Genomic DNA, 20096 nt, shown 5'->3' with positions numbered 1-20096 from the left:
ACACTGGCGGAAGTGCGGGGTAAATGTTTGGGACGCCTGTCAACAGACCGAAACGACGAGTCCACGACGACTTCCACGCGTCGAAACACCCGTTCACCTTGCCAGTCGTCACCTACTAGGCCTAAGCCCAGAATTCGGTCCCCTACCAGGAAGTCTGCCTGTGACCACGAGTGTCTAAGACATGGCAAACTCAGGCCCTGCACACGTGATTCTTTTACTCCTCTATCTCCCGTGAGCTTCCACGGCAACGCCTACTGGGATGCAGAAGACTGGCTCGAGGAGTACGAGCGCGTACAAGCTAAATACACCTGGTAGCCAAGCTTCCATAGAAGCCCATACGTTCAAAACATGGCGGCTTATCGGCGGTTCATGGGGCTTAGCGCCATCTGTGTGAGGAGGGAACACTTCCGGCGGAAGAAAAAATAATGTGACGCCACATCCCTTGAAAACAGAAGTGGCGTCATTTTGTTTTCATAGGCGCGAAATTTGTTTTCGGAGGCCTTCCATTAGAGCTGTATATTCAAATGCCCCGCGATTCGACTTGATGGGCGTTCCGAGCTTTCAGCGCGGAAAGCGATGCTGGAAAAGATCAGCCGTGCGGGTGCTGAAATCGCATCGCTGCACAGAACACACTTTTTTTTGAGGCCGACGAACGCTTTGGGCGTAGATTGCGTAGAGTGCTCGTCCTTTCGTCGGACACCATGCCCGTCGGCCAGCGCTGTCGCAAGAAAACAACTAAAGTAAACAAGTATCTGACGGTCGCAACTGACTACTTTTGAATGCACAGGTTAAGAAGCAATAAAACTACCCGCGTCATCTAATTCAGACAAAGCGTCGACATGCAAAACAACACGACATGTGAAGGGGGCGTATTGTAACAGGTGAACTTTATTGTTACGGGGAGAAAATATATGTATTTACAATATATACAGAGGGTTGTAGCTCTGTGGCCAGGGTGACACCATCTACCGAGCTCCGAGACACTTCAGCCTCTTCTTCCCCAACCAACGTCATTTTGTCCACAGCGGTACAAACTCGTACGTGACATGAACCCCCCGGCGGCAGAAGCATCGTCTCGATGCTTCTTAGGGTGTCGAATCAGCGTGCGAGTTATAGGGCTTTAGTCGCGAAACGTGCACGATATCAGTTCCTGGGGTGGTAGAAGACTTTGAATTCACAGGTGAGATCTCATATGTGAGGCTGGTGACTTGGCGAAGAACTCGGTATGGCCCGACGTATCGTGGCAGCAGTTTTATCGCAAAGGCCGACGCGATGGGAGGGTACCCAAAGCAGAACAAGGGACCCAGGGCTGAAATGAGCGTCCCGACGATGACTGTCGTAACGGTGCTTCTGGATAGTCTGAGATGCCAGAAGACGGTCACGGGCAATACGACGTGCTGCGGCCGCGCGAACAATGGCGTCGTGAGCATAGAACGTGGTAGTGGTGGCGTCAGAAGGGAGCAGTGAGTCAAGAGGCAGGAGAGGGTGACGGCCATATAGTAGATAGAACGGGGAATAACCAGTAATATCGTGACGCGACGAATTGTATGCAAACGTCACGAAAGGTAAGGTGCAGTCCCAATCCCGGTGATCATCACTCACGTACATGGAGAGCATGTCCGTAAGTGTACGGTTGAGACGCTCGGTAAGTCCGTTTGTCTGTGGGTGGTAAGCCGTCGTGAACTTGTGGGACGTTGAGCAAGAACGAAGAAGGTCGTCGACAACCTTAGAAAGAAAACAGGGGCCTCTATCAGTGAGTAGCTGACGTGGGGCACCATGATGTAGGATGACTTCATGGAGGAGAAAATCAGCCACATCAGTTGCGCAGCTTGTAGGGAGGGCCCGCGTTATGGCATAACGCGTGGTATAGTCCGTCGCAACAGCCACCCACTTGTTGCCCGAGGATGAGGTAGGAAATGGGCCAAGAAGGTCCAGGCCGACGCGGAAAAATGGCTCACTGGGGATATCTATAGGCTGAAGGTGGCCAGCGGGAGACAATGGAGGCTTCTTGCGGCGTTGGCAAAGTTCGCAGGCAGCGACGTAACTTCGAACAGAGCGATATAGCCCAGGCCAGAAAAATCGTCTGCGCACACGGTCATATGTACGGGAGACACCCAAATGACCAGCGGTAGGCGCATCGTGTAACAGCGAGAGAATTGTCGAGCGCAGATGCTGGGGAACGACGAGGTGCAGTTCAGCACCATGAGGATTCATATTGCGTCGATATAAGGTCCCGTCCTGCAGAACAAACATACGGAGAGAAGCGTCCTGTTGCTCCGAGGTAAATCGTTCGATGATGGATCGCGAATATGGGTCACGACGCTGCTCGTCGGCGATGCGTGAGAAGTCGGAGATCGACAAAACGCAGGTATCTGTATCGGTTTCGGTGCCATCCGGTGGGTCGACAGGGTAGCGGGAGAGGCAGTCGGCGTCCTTATGTAACCGCCCAGATTTGTAGGACACGGAAAACGTGTACTCTTGCAGGCGTAAAGCCCAGCGGCCAAGACGGCCTGTCGGGTCTCTGAGTGAGGATAGCCAACATAAGGCATGATGATCTGTCACGACGGTGAAATGTCGACCGAACAGGTAAGGGCGGAACTTAGCAATGGACCAAACAAGGGCCAAGCATTCACGTTCTGTTATCGAGTAGTTTCGCTCTGGTGCAGAAAGAAGACGGCTAGCATACGCGATCACGCGATTGGTGTCCCGCTGTCGTTGGGACAAGATAGCGCCAATGCCATGGCCGCTTGCATCAGTGCGAACTTCGGTGTAGGCATGCGGATCAAAATGACCCAACACGGGTGGATTGGTAAGGCGACTGATAAGCGTTGAAAATGCTTCAGCCTGGTCGGGTCCCCAACGAAAAGTGGTGTCCTTTTTCAGAAGGTCTGTGAGAGGACGAGCGATTTCGGCAAAGTTCTGTATAAATCGCCGAAAATAGGAACACAGCCCTAGAAAACTGCGGACATCGGTAGGAGAACGCGGAAGGGGAAACTCCCCAACGGCACGAACTTTGTCAGGATCAGGCTGGACGCCAGAAGCGTCAACCAAGTGACCAAGTACTCGTATTTGGCGGCGGCCGAAATGGCATTTTGCAGAATTGAGTTGTAGGCCGGCACGTCGAAAAACATCAAGGATGGCTGAGAGTCGGTGAAGGTGGCTCTCAAACGTCGGTGAAAAAACTATGACGTCATCAAGGTAGCAGAGGCATGTGGTCCATTTGAATCCGCGCAGAAGAGAGTCCATCATGCGCTCGAAGGTAGCAGGGGCATTACACAGTCCAAAAGGCATCACTTTAAATTGGTAGAGACCATCTGGGGTGACGAAGGCGGTCTTTTCGCGATCCCGTTCATCCACTGCGATTTGCCAGTAGCCAGAGCGCAAATCAATCGATGAAAAATAACTGGCACCGTGTAAGCAGTCCAGCGCGTCATCAATACGCGGAAGCGGATACACGTCCTTTTTCGTAATCTTATTCAGGTGACGGTAATCGATACAAAATCTCCAGGTATTGTCCTTCTTTTTAACCAAAAACGACAGGTGACGCCCACGGACTGCAGGAAGGCTCGATAATATCTTTGGAGAGCATTTTGTCCACCTCCGTTTGGATCACCTGGCGTTCAGCTGCTGACACACGGTAGGGCCTCTGGTGTATAGGAGGAACGTCACCAGTGAGGATGGGATGGGTGACGACACGGGTGCGACCTAGCGGGCGATTTCCAAAATCAAAGATGTCTTCATAGGACATCAGAATACGGCGAAGGGCGTCGGCGTAAGCAGGCCGTAGGTCAGTAGCTATCATGGGCGTAAACTTGTCGTTGCCTGAAGTAGGACGGTCGGAAGCTGCAGCAGTGTCGAATCGTGGTTCGGGCGTAAGAGCAGCTACTCCACACTCTTCCAAAGGGGACAGCAAAGCGAGAGATACACCCTCAGGAAGCACTTGCAGACACGAACCAAAGTTCAGAAGGGGAAGCCACGCTCGATTGTTAACAAGAGTGACAATGGAGCTGGGTAGTGTGATTTGGCGTGCCAGGAGAACGTCGCAAAGTGGGGACACCACGTAAGAACCATCTCGAAGTGGAGGAGAAGGCTACATGAGGACGTAGGTCGCAGCATCAGGTTGCAGGCGAACAAATTCAGCAGAACGAAGTCGGGACTTGTGGTCTTCGGTCGGGTCGGCAAAGTAATGGGGCAGTTCAAGGCGAAGGGTGCCGGTTGCACAGTCAATAAGTGCTGAATGAGCAGTCAGGAAGTCGATTCCAAGAATCACTTCGTGGGGACACTCGGCCAGTACAGTGAACAGGACTAACACAGGACGACCGGCAATGGTAACACGGGCGGCGCACATTCCCATCACGGCTGTTGTACTGCCATTAGCCACTCGGACGGCAGGCGACTCAGCAGGTGTCAGGACTTTACGGAGACGGCTACGAAGATCTGATCGCATAACCGACACCTGAGCGCCAGTATCGATGAGGGCTTGAACGGGTACATCATCAAAAAAATTTCAACAAGGTTCGGTCGAGCAGCAGGGGTCAGCAGAGGTTTTGCAGTCCGAGTCGTCAACGCAGCCTCACCTCCGGGGGCTGCATTGCTTAGTCTCCCGAGAAGCGGCCCGCGTAGGACGGGGACGAGGGGCGTCGAGGTGTAGGCGAGCGGGACTGACGGCGTTGCGGCGAGGGCGAGCGGCTAGTGGTGTTTCCCCGAGAGGGAAGGCCGGCATGGTATGGTTCAGAAAGGGGCGACTGAGACCGAGGGTCTCGGTTGAAGTGGCGATCAGCGTATGGTCGAGGCGAGGAGTACCAGCGGCTACTACGGCAGTGGCGGGAGATGTGACCGATCCGGGAGCAAGCAAAACAAATCGGCCTGTTATCCGGTGTTCGCCACTCAGATGGGTTCCGATATCGACTCGGGAACGACTGGCGAGGTGCAGCAGAGGCAATGACAGGAGTGGTAGGGGAGGGACGTGGGCGGACGGCAGACTGGATGTCCATGTTGGCAATTTCTTGGCGGACAACAGCTTGAATGAGCGAGATGGTCATGTTGTCGTGCGTATGGGGACAGTGAGAACTTGGAGCCATAGCCTCAAGTTCGCGGCGGATGACCTGTGTCAAGCTTGGCGTGGCAGGCGGATGTGATGCCGGAGGGTCGTTGCAGGAGGAAGTGGCAGCCGTATTGGGAAGTCGGTCGAAGCGTTTGCTCTTCGCTTGCTCAAAATTCCGGCATTCCTTTATGATGGATTCAACCGTTGAGCAGTTCCTGCAAAGCAGGAGGTTGAACGCATCGTCTGCGATGCCCTTCAAGATGTGTCCAACCCTATCGGCCTCTAGCATGTCCGCGTCCGCTTTACGGCAGAGAGCCAGAACGTCTTGAATATACGCGACGTATGATTCGGTTGGTGTCTGGACACGAGACGCTAGCTCTTGCTTGGCCTCCATTTGACGTCCCACAGGCCTTCCGAAAAGATCGCGTAGCTTTTCCTTGCACGAGTCCCAGCTTGTAATTTCGTTTTCATGCGTCTCGAACCATACCTTCGCGGTTCCTCCCAAGTAAAAGATCAGGTTGGCCAGCAAATGTGTGGCATTCCACTTGTTGTGCTTACCGACGCGCTCATACGACGTCAGCCAGTCTTCGACGTCGACCTTGCCAGTGCCAGTGAAGATTCCCGGGTGACGTAGCTGGGTTAGTACCACTTCCGCCGGTGTCTGAGCGGCGGAGGCAGCGTCAGCGTCGGAGGCAGCGTCAGTAGCCATAACAGCGGAACCGATGTGACGCCCGCTGCGAAGATCCAGGGCCGGCTTGTGGCGAGATTACCCCGCACTTCCACCAAAATGTTACGGGGAGAAAATATATGTATTTACAATATATACAGAGGGTTGTAGCTCTGTGGCCAGGGTGACACCATCTACCGAGCTCCGAGACACTTCAGCCTCTTCTTCCCCAACCAACGTCATTTTGTCCACAGCGGTACAAACTCGTACGTGACATTATGAGCGCGCCTTTCCACGCACTCCAAGAGCTGCATTGCATTGCAAGTGATAGCGGCGTCAACGCCCGCCGCTATCGATGGGCGCTCTCACGGTGGGCGCTGAAAAAAGGTATTTATTGATAATGATCAAGTAAAATAAAGTTGTATCTTCTTTTCTCGCCATGCGTATATAAAATGGATTAGGAATTTTATTTTAGTTGAATGAATCTAACTGCGTCTCTCTTTAACTAAGAAACGCTTTTTTCTTTCCCAGTATTTATTCCCTCCAAATATAGTCGCGCTTCAATCGCAGCCCCCGTAACCCCCCTTGCTGATGTCGGTGACAATTGGTTCTGAACCGCTTTTCGGCCGAAGCTTCGCGACCTATGTGAATCGACCTTGCACGTAGCCAAGTATAATGAGTGGCATGCTGGACAGAAGCTATCCCACGTGTATTTCTCTCTTGAAGACGGAGCCCGCACGTGGTTCGTAAATCGCGAGGGAAACTGGCCAAGCTGGGATGCGTTCCGCCGCCAGTTCCTCGATACGTTCGGGAGCACCGAAAGGCGAGACAACGCACAGCGCCTTCTCGAATCACGGATTCAAATGCCGCACGAAACTGTCGCCATGTTTGCGGAGGACATGGCTCGCCTTTTTCGTCGTGCAGACCCAGATATTTCCGAGGCAAAACAAACTCAGCCACCTTATGCTCTGCGTAAAAGAGCAGCTGTTTGCTGATCTTGTGTGGAATCCGCCGACAAGTGTCGATGAATTATGACGCCATCGGAATCGACAGCCAATGAGCGCGCGTTACACGCTGCCGCCAGTATGATCGCTTGGCCAGCAGTGGGTCGATAACCGGCGCAGCAGTGACGGTCACAGACGAGGGTTTCTTGCGCCGGCTGATGCGCGAAATTGTGCAGGAAGAGATTAAAAAGCTCCCTGCCACGCCAAGGTAATGCACAGCTGCGTCGGTGGCTGAAGTTTTGCGCCAAGAAATAAGGCAAGTGTTTTCGGCTGCCGAGCCAAATCCCCAGACGTGGCAGCTGAGCTACGCAGATGTGGTCCGTCGACCGCCGCCTCCGATGCCGACGCCACAGTACCACCAGCAGTCACCACCGGAATCGACTTATGGCGAATTCCATTGGGAGAACAGGAGCAGGGCGCCGCGCAGTGCGGAGTCGGGCGACAGCGCAGTGAGAACAGGCACACTCACCCCGCCACTGGAATACGGCGTGCATTCGGAGAGCAGGTGGGAGGGGGACTTGTGAGGAGAAATGTACCATGTGACTAAAGCAATCGACGTCCCACCATTCTCTGCAGGAGAGCGGCAAAACACGCGTGATCGTCTTGTAATCTGTCGGGCGTAACAATGTCACCGTTTGCGGCCACGTACTACATACTTTTGTGCAGCGCCGACGCATCCCACAAAGTGTCCGCCTGCGAAGATCATCTGAAACTGCAACTTGAATCTGAAGTTGAGCTCCAGCAGCTTTCGCTGCTGTCACCGTCGAGCGTCTCAAGCACTTCAGCAAGGCGACGACGCTTTGCTGCCGCTGTCCCCCGCGCATCCAACGAGAAGCAAGGCGGACTAGAAATGCCAGGATCTGTCGCTAAATCGCTGCGAAGCTCGCTCGTATCGCCGACGTCAAAAACAGCGGTACCAAAACACCAACTACGCTTGGCCATTGCCGCCGCGCGCACCGGCTGAAGCAAAATAAAAAGAAATGAGGAGGATATGACGGTTTAAGTCACGTGACTTCCTCCGTGCTCCGCTTTTCAGGCGAGAGCAGTCCGGACTGCTCCCGGCTGCTCTCGGCGCAGCGAAACTTCTCTTGTTCTACCACTGGATGACGGCTCCCCACTCCTGTTCGACCACTGAAACACGTCGCCTCTGGAACGAGCACGTTCAGCGTGCTTTTAAGTGCTCCTGTTCTCCCAATGGAATTCGCCATTAGTACCGCAGGGAACAACCGACTCGACCACCGCTTCGCAGAACCGACATTTGGCGCACAGCTGACTATGGGCACCCTGCGCTAAAGCCGCTAAAGCTTTGCATAGTAGACAGCAGCGCCAGTACGCACAGCCTAGCAAGTGGGCGAAGCAAAACTGGAGAGACGCTGTATACATTTACCGTGACACTTTCGATTGCTTATCACGAGGCAAGACTGTCCGAGTAGTGAAAACGTCGAAAGTGTGCATGCGCAGGGCGTAACACTCAGACGAGCGACGAAAAGCGACCGCTATCGTTTGGAATGGCGTATCATTTTCATCACCTCTCTAGCGGCTGGTGTCAGCGACGCTGGGGATGAAAAATGTAAACGTCGTAGCGCCCTCTGAACAGTGCAGGGTGCCCATAGGCCCTTGTGCTTCAACTGCGGGGAAGCGGGCCACATCTGGTGTCATTGCCCTTATCGCGTCGCAGGGTACCAAATGTTTCCACCCACTGCTTCTCGTCGTGCTTTCGACGGCTGCCGAGCGAACATGACGCAAATTCAGTGAGATGGCGAGCCGATTCTCCCGGTTTCGGGTCGCGCTCTCCGTCTCCGGGACTTAATTTTCCACCTGCACGACGCAGTTCTACCGACGTGGCCCGAGGGAGATCTCCCAGCCCACGCTGGGTATATTGAAAGCAGCGACCTCAGGGTGGAAGGTTGCCACACGACAATTTGCCGGCAATCGCCCATTACCATCGAACGAGCAGCCGATACAGCAGGATGATTTGACGACAGACGAAATTGTTAGCGTCGATATTACTGTATCAATTGACGACCACGACGTGACGGCGCTGGTGGACACTGACGTGGACTTTTCAATAATAAGTGAAAAACTGGCGGATACACTTCGCAAAGTGAAAATGGAGTGGAGGTTCATTAGAGGTGCTGGAGGCCAGCTACCGACACCGACTGGCAAGTGTACTGCTAGGATCAACATAGGGGATTTGTCATTCGTCGCAAATTGTTATTCTTCCCTACTGTTGCAAAGATGTTATCTTGGGTATGGACCCGTTACGCGAGTACAGCGCCGTCATCAACATACCAGATGGTATACTAACCTTTTCTATGGACTTAAGTGCAGGGCTACAACGCAACTCCTTGCGCATCATAGACAACGTGACCGTACAACCGTAATCTTGCCGTCTTGTTTCCGTCAGGTGCGACACAGAGTACAATGGAGAAGGTCTTGCGAGCAGATAATTACGCTTTTGCTCACTCAAAGTGTTGGCATACCGAGAAGTCTCGTCAAAGTAATGCATGGGCAAGCCGAAGTACTGCTGACAAACTTCAGCAAGGAACGACGACATATTGCTAAAGGCGCAGCAGTTGCTTACCTCGACGAGATTGAAGAATTCCGCGAATGCTTTGCATTACAACAAGGAGAGCAAGACACTTCGGCATCGCTACCTGTTCTTGACGTAAGCCCAAGCTTATCACCAGCGTAAAGGCAACGCCTTGTGGACGTACTGCACCAGTTTCGCGATTGCTTCTCGCTGACATACAGAGTCAGTCAGACGCCACTGACGAAGCACTGGATTATTACGGAGGAGACAGCGAGACCAATCCGACAAAACCAGTACTGTGTGGCACTGAAAGAACGTGAATCAATTCAAGAGCTAGTGAAGAAAATGCTCGACGATAACGTTATCCAGCCCCCAAAAAGCCCATGGGCATCGCCGGTAGAGATGGTCAAAAAGAAAGATTGCAGTCTTCGTTTTTATGTCGACTACCGCAAGCTGAACCGGGTGACAAAGAAAGACGTATACCCATTACCGCGTATCGACGATTCCCTCGACCGGATGAGGCATGGCCGCTACTTCTCGTCGATGGATGTAAAACAGTTGCAGTTTCGCCCTAAAGGCGAAGCATCAATTGCGATAGCAAATTAGTAGAGAGCAATACGGAGAAAGGATAGTAGTTTTATCGGCTGTATAAACTTGGACACATTCGCTTACTAACTGAATTAACAAGCATGGTGTCAGCGTGCACAAGCAAACACTCAACCATCCCACTCGACGACCGCAGACAGCCGCTGTCAAAGCGCTGGCATGAGCATGCGCAACAGCAGCAGCAGCGAGCGAAGGTTCACGGGGTCTATCGCTTCAACGGAAAATGAGCGGCGAAAGCACAGCGCATAGAAAGCTATAAACCGTCTGCAGATCGCTTTAAAGATACGGCGCGGGCGACCGGCCGCAGCCGCTCAAAGTACAAGTGCGCTGTTGCGGGCAGAGTAGAAAACGCACCCCCTCCCTCTCGCGTTGCCCTCTCGCTTTCCTCCTTTGGCATGCGAGACTGAGTCACCAGCTCCCATTGCGCCGTTGGTGCCGCAGCACGTTGTCGCATCCCTCCCTCCCATTCCCCCACCGCCTTTCGCGCGACGGTCGCGTTTGCTCTCCGCCGTCCGTTCGCTTTCCGTGAAAGCGCGTGTCCCTCGCGCGCTTTCACTCGCATATACGGCGCGAGGCGACGATTTTATCGCCTTGGACTTTATACGGAACCTCAAGGCGACGACGACGATGATGACGGCGCCGACGGCAGAAATCCGCTTGGAGTGTCCATATAATTGCTATCGCAATAAAAGGAGACATTGCGCAACTTAAGCACAAGAAAATTGATAGAAAATGAGTCGTCTTTCTCTTCTTTTTTTCTACCGGATTCCGCTTCTTGTTCTTCGTCTTCGAGAATTTATCAGCGAGCGTGCCGTGACACGTGACGCGTGACACGATAGCTCTAAGCAGGGCTAGCGCCACGTCAATCTGCTGCCGAGCCCACCAAGGAGGACAACTATCGCTTCCATCCATCCGTCATCTACCAGCACAGCGGCTGATTGTAAATACCTCGAAGACATGAACCGTGAGCACGGCGAAGTCCAGGCGTCCCCGAACTCCAGGCCGGCGTCTTCAGGTGATGCTAAAGTCACCTACTATGTGCTGCCGCGCAGGCGCCTCTGCTCGACTTCCAGACAGGATCACTTTGACGTTCACCGTGCCATCGTGTCCTGGACCTGCGAACAGCTCCACCGCGCACAGCCGTGGAAAGATTTCGCGGACACCAGCAAGTTTTCCATTCCGAAGTCGGCCCAGGAGGTCACCAAGCGGATCCAATCAAACGTGGACCGCTTCCGCTGCAACTACGTCATCATTTTCGTCGGCATCCTGGCGGCCTGTGTCGTGTCCAGCGTGGCACTCGTGGCTAGCATCGCGGTGGTTGGCGCAGTGTGCGCCGTGTTCAAGGTGCACCACGACGACAAGACCGAGGTGAGGGGCACGAGGCTGGTGCTCACCAAGAACCACAGGCTGATTGCGGCCACATTGGTGGCGTTGCCCATTCTCTACGCCGCAGACATCTCGTCCGCGGTTGTGTGGTCTTTCGAAGCCATCGCGGTGATCAGCCTGGTCCATGCCACTTTGTATGCCAGGCGTGGCTCACCAAACAAGTCAGTCGCCAGAAAGGTGCCGCACGTTCCCGAAAAAGGTGATAACATGGGTCATCCTTGAATGACATTGCTGTCTTTTCCGTTCTTCAAGACATTTTCCTCGTGAGGGTTTTTTTTTCGCCAAGTTTGTCGATGACCATGTGCGCGCGCGCTCTCTCTCTTTTACTTATTTCATTTTCTTTTACGCCGACCACGAAGGGCGACCAGTGGGGTGAACAATTAGACATCTCTCCTGAAAACTTCTCGCGGTGAGCATTGGACATTACACGGTTGACACAAGACGTTTTCAAAATATAGCTCCACCAAAGAATCCAAAGAGTCACCAGAGACTGCCGAAGAAGCTCCTGCAGCGGGACTTCTCTTGGGAGACTTTTCCCATTTGCACCGTTTTTCTCTCTATCTATCTCTCTCTCTCTCTCGTATATTTTCTGTGTTCTTTATCACTTTTTGTCCTTTTTTGTTCTTTTTTGTTTTTGTTTTTGTGTGGGCATTGCGCTTTTTTTTCTTGTATTTTTTTTCTTTTTTGAGAAAGTGCGACAGACTGCTAGATGCTGAGAGTGCAGGAATAAAACGTGTCGTGGCACTGCTTGATCTCAGTTCTTGTTGAAATTTCTGAGCGGGTTTAACAAAATTCATAAAGAAAAAGTTTTGGAGATGTTAGCCGATGTCGAGTGTAGTTTTAAAGCAACATATTTTCAAAAAGAACTGTAGTTCCACGAGGCACCACTTATACAATGTGCGCCAACCCTACGGCAAACTCGTGGACGCCGGCGCCGCAAACTGCTAATAATCGAAGCGTTGCCGTTTCGGGGAGCTCGCTAACTTTTACGTGCTCCATATAGGATGAAAGAGGCATAAAATGCTTGTTGTCACGTCGTACAAATTACAGCTGAGCAACTAAAAGAAAAAAAAATGTTGCTGACGCCTGGCATAAAGCTTTCGCGAATTTAGCAATTGTATGCTAAAGCTAAAAAACACACTTTCCGTAGAGTGGGCCGTATTGCAGGTATTTAATATAACTGAAAACTCGGCTTGCTTTTACCGCAGAATTTTTTTTTTTCTTTTTGGCGTAGCGAATGTCATTTCTCATGCATTTTACACACCCTGTATATACGAAACTTGTATCTATGGCACATCTAACTCCTCCGGTCACTCCTAAAAACCTTTCGTTCGTTGCAAGAGCGCACCGTGTTGACATTGTCACCGACGTGAGTTAAAGTGTACGTGCTTGCTCGGGGGGCCAGTACATTCAGAAGGAGTAGCATAAAAAGTCGCAGTTTAGCCCGAAAGGCGAAGCATCAATTGCGATAGCAAATTAGTAGAGAGCTATACGGAGTAAGGATAGTAGTTTTATCGGCTGTATAAACTTGGACACATTCGCTTACTAACTGGATTAACAAGCATGGTGTCAGCACGTGCAACCAAACACTCTGCGATCCCAATCGACGACCGCAGACAACCGCTGTCAAAACTCTGGCGTGAACAAGCGTAGCAGCAGCAGCAGCAGCGAGCGAAGGTTCGTGGGGTCTATCGCTTCAACGGAAACTTAGGGGCTAAAGCACAGCGCATACAAAGCTATGAGCCGTCTGCAGATCGCTTTCAAGACACGGTGCGGGCGTACGGCCTCAGCTGTTCTAAGTGCGCAGTTGCGGGCAGAGTAGAAGACGCAACACCTCCCTCCCGCGTTGCCTTCCCGCTTTCCTCCTTTGGCGTGCGAGACTGAGTCGCCCGTTCCCCTTGCGCCGTTGGTGCCGCAGCACGACGTCGCCCTCCTCCCTTCCTCCCATTCCCCAACGGCCTTTCGCGCGACGGTCGCGTTTGCTCTCCGCCGTCCGTTCGCTTTCCGTGAAAGCGCGCGTCCCTCGCGCGCTTTCACTCATATATACGGCGCGCGGCGACGCTTTTATCGCCCTTGGACTTTATACGGAACATCACGACGACAACGACGACGACGGTAGAAATCCGCTTGGAGTGTCCATATAATTGCTATCGCAATAAAAGTGGCTATTGGCAAATCGAGGTCGACGGGAGAGGTAGAGAAAAGACTGCTTTCTTAACGCCTGACGGGCTTTACGAATTCAAGGTCCTGCCTTTCAGTTTATGCTCAGCTCCAGCAACTTTTCAGCGATTCATGGATACGGTTCTGTCAGGCCTGAAGTGGCAGACATGCCTAGTATAGCTCGACGACGTCCCAGTCTTTTCGGAAACGTTCGAGGAACACTTCAGACGGCTGCTGGCGGTTTTACGACCGATACGGACCGTCGTATCGTCATCGTCATCTTTCCGCCGTTTTTACTCTGTTGTTGTCACTGCGTTGTCATATCGTCATCACATCGTCTTCAAGCGTCTGCAGTCATACTGTAGTCATCATTCCATCTTCGTCAGCTCATTGTCGACATCGCGTCATAATCACGACGTTGCCGTCATGCTATCGTGGTCGTTCCATCGCCGTCGTTTTGTAGTATAGACGGTTTCATGCTCGCGATAACAGCAGCGAGCGCGCCGCCCCCAAGAAACTTCCGGTCACGTGCCTTATCAGTCTTCTATGTTTTAACGAATGGTTGCTTCTTTGCCAGTTACATTTAGCAGCTACGTCAGAGGGCAAAACCGGAAGCCGTGCAGGGCCTATGTTTGTAAACAGTGAAACGGTCTTATAGCGATTGCACTGTTGTAAACCCACTGTCGTCATGCCGTCGTCGTGATTCCACCTACGTTATCGCTTTGTCGTCGTACTATCATCGTCGCTCCGGCGTCGTCATCTCATGTTCCTCATGCAGTCGTCGTCGCACCATCGCCGTCATATCTTCATCTCTGCACACATTTGCGCCGTCTATACCTTTCATAAATGTTTCGCATGACGTTGGTGATCATCAAGGGTGCTTACTGCCTTAATTTTCCTCTCACAATTTTTTTTCTTCTGTTGAGATTTTTGTTTTCGCAGTGTTTCAGCGCAGTTGAGTACTTGTGCAACTTGTCACATAGCACAAGTGACGGAGAAGAGGCGGAACATGTGAAATACAAATTACGTAAGTGAATGCCCGAAACGAAGTGTTTTGGAAATCAAGACACTAGATTTTCGCCGAACGCCAACGGGTCTTGGAACACGAAAGTATTCGTACAAGCTATATAAATATAGAAGAAAATATCGCTTAACCTTGCACTCGGCCTCGCAACGCTTGAAACAGCGAAGCTGGGCGATCGTATAGCCAAGCATTTTTCAGAAGTTCGCGCAAACTTTTCATCATATTACTCATGATGATGATAATTTCTTTTCGCACGTCTCGGACTTACGGCCGTCACCGCGCGTTGCATAGCGCAGCTTGCAGGAGACCCGCTCGATGAATGCGTCTGTCTCTCTCTCGCTCTCGTAGCGTGCAAAACCTCTTCACCTCGCAGAGCACGAGCGTACGAACGCGCCAGCTGTGGCCGAAGACGACGACGCTCGAACGCAATCATATGGTTCGCATAAATGCATGTTCTGCAAGCGTGGCTGTATAGCCTAGTGGTTACGACGCTCGCTTTGGGACCGGGGGCACACTGGTTCGAATCCCGCCTCGGCAAGAAAGTTTGTTTTCTTTCTTGGTAGTTTTGTTGATACAAACCACAAATTACGGCTGGCTTTAAACAGCTTCACTGTTAAAAGCCCCCAGCATCGAGGGTGTTGTGGTATCGCACGGGTCCAAAAAGAAACCATGCTAAATGTACACCGGCGGCGGTGGTGGTGATGATGTTGAAGCAGGCGGGGTTAGCCTGGCATACATAGCCGGCAATTGTTCCGCCTGATCCTCCTTCGAGTTGAGATCAGAGGTGTGTCACCAAGTGTCTATGAGCCCTGTGTCTCGCAGGAAGGTCAGCAGCAGTCGTTGCGCTCTCTTCCTGGTTGTCACAGGTCCTCCGGGGAAAACGACGTCTTCAAAGTTCCTGTGCGTAAGACCTCTCTTTTGTAGGCTGTCGATCATCGCTTTTCTTTCTTTGTCAAACTGCGGGCATATCCAAATGTAATGTTCAATGTCACCACAGAAAGCACAGAATGGGGAAGCGCGAATCCCAGTCTTGAATAACCAAGCTGTGGTGTACGCGGAGTCGGTCCTGATGCGGTATAAAAGCGTCGCTTCTTCGCGGGTAAATCCATGAGTCACACAGGCTTCGGGGGGATTCTTGTGGATCTCCCTAAAGTGAAGGCGGATTGCACCCTTAGGGTTCTGAAAAGCTTTTGGAGCTTTCACTTTTGGGACACATGTCAGCGCTAGGCGTGCAAGGGCGTCAGCTTTCTCGTTTCCATCAATTCCTACGTGTGATGGTATCCACTGGAATCTTATAATAAATCCTTTGCTTGTTAGATCGTTAATCAGTGCCAGAGATTGCCTTGTAAATTTCTCTAGAGGTAGGCCACGATGCAATCTCTGTAACGCTGACTTGGAATCCGTCAGCACCACGACATCTCGTGCAGAGAAGGCCCGTAGTTTCCGCAAAGCCGCGGTGATTGCGGCGCTTTCTACTGTTGTAGAGGAAACTACGCGATCCAGTCCGTCAGACCATGACACATCAAGGGATGGTATGCAGAATGCCGCTGCACAGCTATCTGTTTGTGCGCACACCGAGCCATCTGTGTAAACTTGTAAGTGGCGTTGAAATGCTGTGCTCAAGTGTTCCAGCACAATAAACTTTGCTTCTGCAGTTGAAATGGTGCGTTTCGCCGGTAGGTGGGGTACACTGAGGCTGCAGGTAACGTCCGAAAAAGACCATGGCGGGTCAAGGCGACTGCGTTTAGGCCATTCCAATCCTAAACATTGGAAAGTGTTCAGCGCCGCATGGAAATGTGAGCGAGTTCTTGCTCTTAGCCGCCGGAGAAGCGCCGTGCCTGCGCGGGACTCGCCCAGCCTTAATAGCTGCGTCAGCAACGCCTGAGATGCCAAGAGACGGAGTGGAAGAGACTCTGCCTCATTAGTGACTTTCTTGTTTGAAGCCGTCTGTGGAACGCCCATCGCCAAGCGAAGTCCCTTTCTGTGCACAGCCTCCAAGCGCTCGAATTGACTCGATGACGGGGATATCAGAGGGAGCTGATAGAGAATGCGGCTTGTTATCAGTGCCGCATTCAGTTTAAGCATGGACATAGGATTGTTTCCCCAGCGTACACCTGCCAATCGACGAAGGGCGTTGACTCTTTGCACTGATGCAGCCACAACACTTTCGACCGCACGACGCCATAGTAGCTTGCTGTCGATGGTGACGCCCAGGAATCGAACATGAGTTGCACGAAGAACTGAATGCCCTCTGATATTCAGCGTCAGGCGTGTTGACTTGCGTCTCACTCCCGGGAAAAGCATGAAGGCAGATTTTTCCGCTGATAAAGATAGGCCAAGCATCGATAAGTGGCGTTCGATGGCGGAGATTGCGCCCTGGGCGATCCGGGCCAACCGTTTATGTTGGTACCCCGAGATCCAAATGCAGATGTCATCTGCGTAGATGGACATTTTAACTGCCGTCCGACCTACTTTCAGTGCATCTGGAAAGCTGGCCATGGCAACGTTAAAAAGCAAGGGAGATAGGACGCTTCCTTGTGGGACACCGAGGGAAATTCGTCGCTTATCACTCATTATGCTTCCGAGCTTAACTTGGGCATACCGATCTCTGAGAAATTCATGGATGAATCGAAGAGCATTTCCCGAGACGCCCACGTTTTGGAGTCCGTTGATGATGCCTGTATGAAGCACACAGTCGTATGCCTTGGCAACGTCCATAAAGATGGCGAGTGTGGAAAGGCCGTCCGCGCGATGGTGCTCGATATGGCTTATTAAATCCAAGACACTGTCCTGGGCACTCAATCGTGGACGAAAGCCGGTCATGCACGATGGCAGTCTATTTCCTTGCTCAAGATACCATGTTAACCTAATACATACTAGTCTTTCCATCAACTCTGATAGGCATGATGTTAGCGATACTGGCCGATACGAGGCGAGGTTCGCAGGATCCTTTCCGGACTTGAGTACTGGCACCACCCATGCTATCTTCCACGTTTCTGGGATCTCTCCCGTGCTCCAGACGTGATTAAATATGTTCAGAAGGGCTCGTCTTCGTTCGTACGGTAGATTTGTCAGCATCTGATTGCTGATCGAATCGGGACCCACAGCACAGCGTCTTCTTAATTTGCTAAGCGCCATATCCAACTCACGGAAAGTGAATGGCGTATCCATGGTATGGAATGCTTGAGACAACAGAGGGTTCGATACTCCTGCTGATCTGCCAGATGTGAATCCATCTGCAAAATCTTCTGCAAGGGTTTGCAAATCTTTTCCTTGCTTTAAAGCAAGTGCTTCAAATGGCCTGTGCGGGCGAATCTTTCCGGATAGGCTATTCATTACTCCCCATATCCTTGTCATGGGAGTAAACGCCGATAAGCTCTCACAGAAAGCAGCCCACTGAACTCGTCTTAACCGTTTTGTGTGACGACGGATGACAGCGTTTATCCTGTTGTATTCAGTTTTTGCAGAGGGATTTCCCGTTTTTCTCATTAGTTTCCGCTCCGCTCTCCTACGCGCTCCGCAGAGATTCTTTAGTTTCAAATCAGGAGTAGGGAAATGATCTGGCAGTTTCAACATTGAGGTAGCCACTCTCTTGCTCCGCAGCATATCTGCGAACAGCTCACCAGGGGATTCATCCAACGCTTCTCTGTATGTGTCCCAGCGTGTCACAGCACAGAATTGTCGACCAGCAGTGTGAAATCCGGTGATGTTGGTGAAGATCGGAAAATGGTCGCTGCCCATCCCGTCTGGGGCCGTTGTCGACGATACGCAAAGGTCTGTAGAATGGATCACGAGGTCTATGGCACTCCATGAATCTGGTGGTCTGAAGAAAGTCGGTTTACCATCGTTCGCGATACATAAGTCAGCAGCATCCGCGGCTGCGACAAGTTCCTTGCCTCGGAAATCTGCAAGCTTATCTCCCCAAAGCGAATGATGTGCGTTAAAATCGCCACAGATTATTCTAGGAGAGGGGCAACGAATGCAAAGGTCCTTTATAAACGCCTCCATGGAGACCTTCCTGCGTGGACTTATATACACCGACACCACACTGAGTTTTCTGTTTCCTAGGCACACTTGCACAGCGGTGGCTTCCAAGTAGGTAGAACAAAGGTCCTGCACTGGTAAGGCGACGTGAGGTATTTCTCGCCTGATGTATATCATCGCACTTCCATTAGCAAATGACGGTATACTCGGATTCCCATGTCTGATGTACCCTGGGATCGTCCTTCCATTAGGGAGACCAGCCTCCGAGAGGGCTAGAATTGGTATAGGTATGTCTCGAAGGAAAAGGCTGAGTTCACACAGACGCTGTTGAATACCGGCGCAGTTCCATTGCATCATTAAGGGCATTTTTGGGCGACGGAATGGACCAAGTGGGCGAGAAATTGCCATTATGCTACTGGGGGTATGTGGAAGTAGAGCAGAGTATTACTGACTCAAGAGCCAGCACTGCTTCCAGCATATCCTTCGTTGAACTCGCAGGCATCTTCGCGACGTGGGAACGTAGTGCCGTGAACAGAGCGCGTATCACATGCTGGCAGTTTTCCAGCTGACTGCTTCCAAGTGGTGCTTGAGGTCGGTTCACTGCGGCCGCATAGGTGCGCTTTTCGGACTCTTTAGGAACAGGTTTCTCAGCGGCGGTGACCGTTTGCGTTGGCTCAATAACTTCGTTTAACGGTGTCAGACGCGGGAAATCAGAAGCGTAGTCTCTTTCAAAACCAGTTAGTTGTGGCGCGCTGAGTGTCTTCTTCGTGTTCGATGGTGCGCTTGCATTCTTTGGACCCAAAACAAACATCTTATTCCTTCGTTGAGCAGCTGTCCGCGCAGGACATCGACCGTAGCTAGCAGGATGGTCGCCGCCGCAGTTTGCACACACAGAGTTTTCTTTAGTTGCACACGTCTTAAAATCATGAGGTCCCCCACAGCGCTTGCACCTCTGTTCCCCGCGACAGTACTTGGCGATATGTCCGAAGCGCTGACACTTAAAACAGCGTGGTGGTGTCTCCACGTAGTCGACAAGCTCGTGTCTGGTGAAACCAAGGTTGATCTTCTCCGGGCGTTCAGAATTTGGAGCAAATGTGAGAACCACCGAGTTAGTGCGCCTTGACTCCCATTCAGATGACGAGGTTTGGACCCAACGGATGATTCTTTTTGCATGAAATACTCCCTGAGGTCTCAGGAAGGTGAGCAGCTCCTCATCCGAGTACCATTTTGGGACTCCTCTAACAATGCACGTGTTTTTCATATAACTGTGCGGGACACGGGCAGATATGGCTATGCCGCCGATATTCTTGGTCTCTAGAAGGATGTTGGCTTGTCCTTCTGTCTCTACATCTAAGAGCAATGCTCCCTGTGCTGTGAAGCGGCTCTTCACTGGTGCTCCACCGGGAGTCGCTTCAAGCTCAGAATACAGGAGAATAGGGTTCACTTGCCTTAAATCAGCTCTTTCGGATGCTGCAGTGATTAACACTGGAATGCCCTCCGCCCTGTCTTTACGATGGAGCACAACTCGGAAACCACCCTCGTCCATGTCGAGGTCTGAAAGGTTCGCCACGTTGTCGTCCTCGATGATTGTTGACTCGTCTTCAGAGTCACCAGTGTCTTGTCGCTTGCAGTCAGGCTGGCTTGTACAAACCAGCTGGCGTTTCTGACCCGGTGTCACCCCTTGGGAG

Source organism: Dermacentor silvarum, chromosome 1, assembly GCF_013339745.2.
Source record: "Dermacentor silvarum isolate Dsil-2018 chromosome 1, BIME_Dsil_1.4, whole genome shotgun sequence".
NCBI lineage: Eukaryota > Metazoa > Arthropoda > Arachnida > Ixodida > Ixodidae > Dermacentor > Dermacentor silvarum.
The sequence above is the reverse complement of the archived record's forward strand: the minus strand, read 5'-3'. Positions refer to the sequence as shown.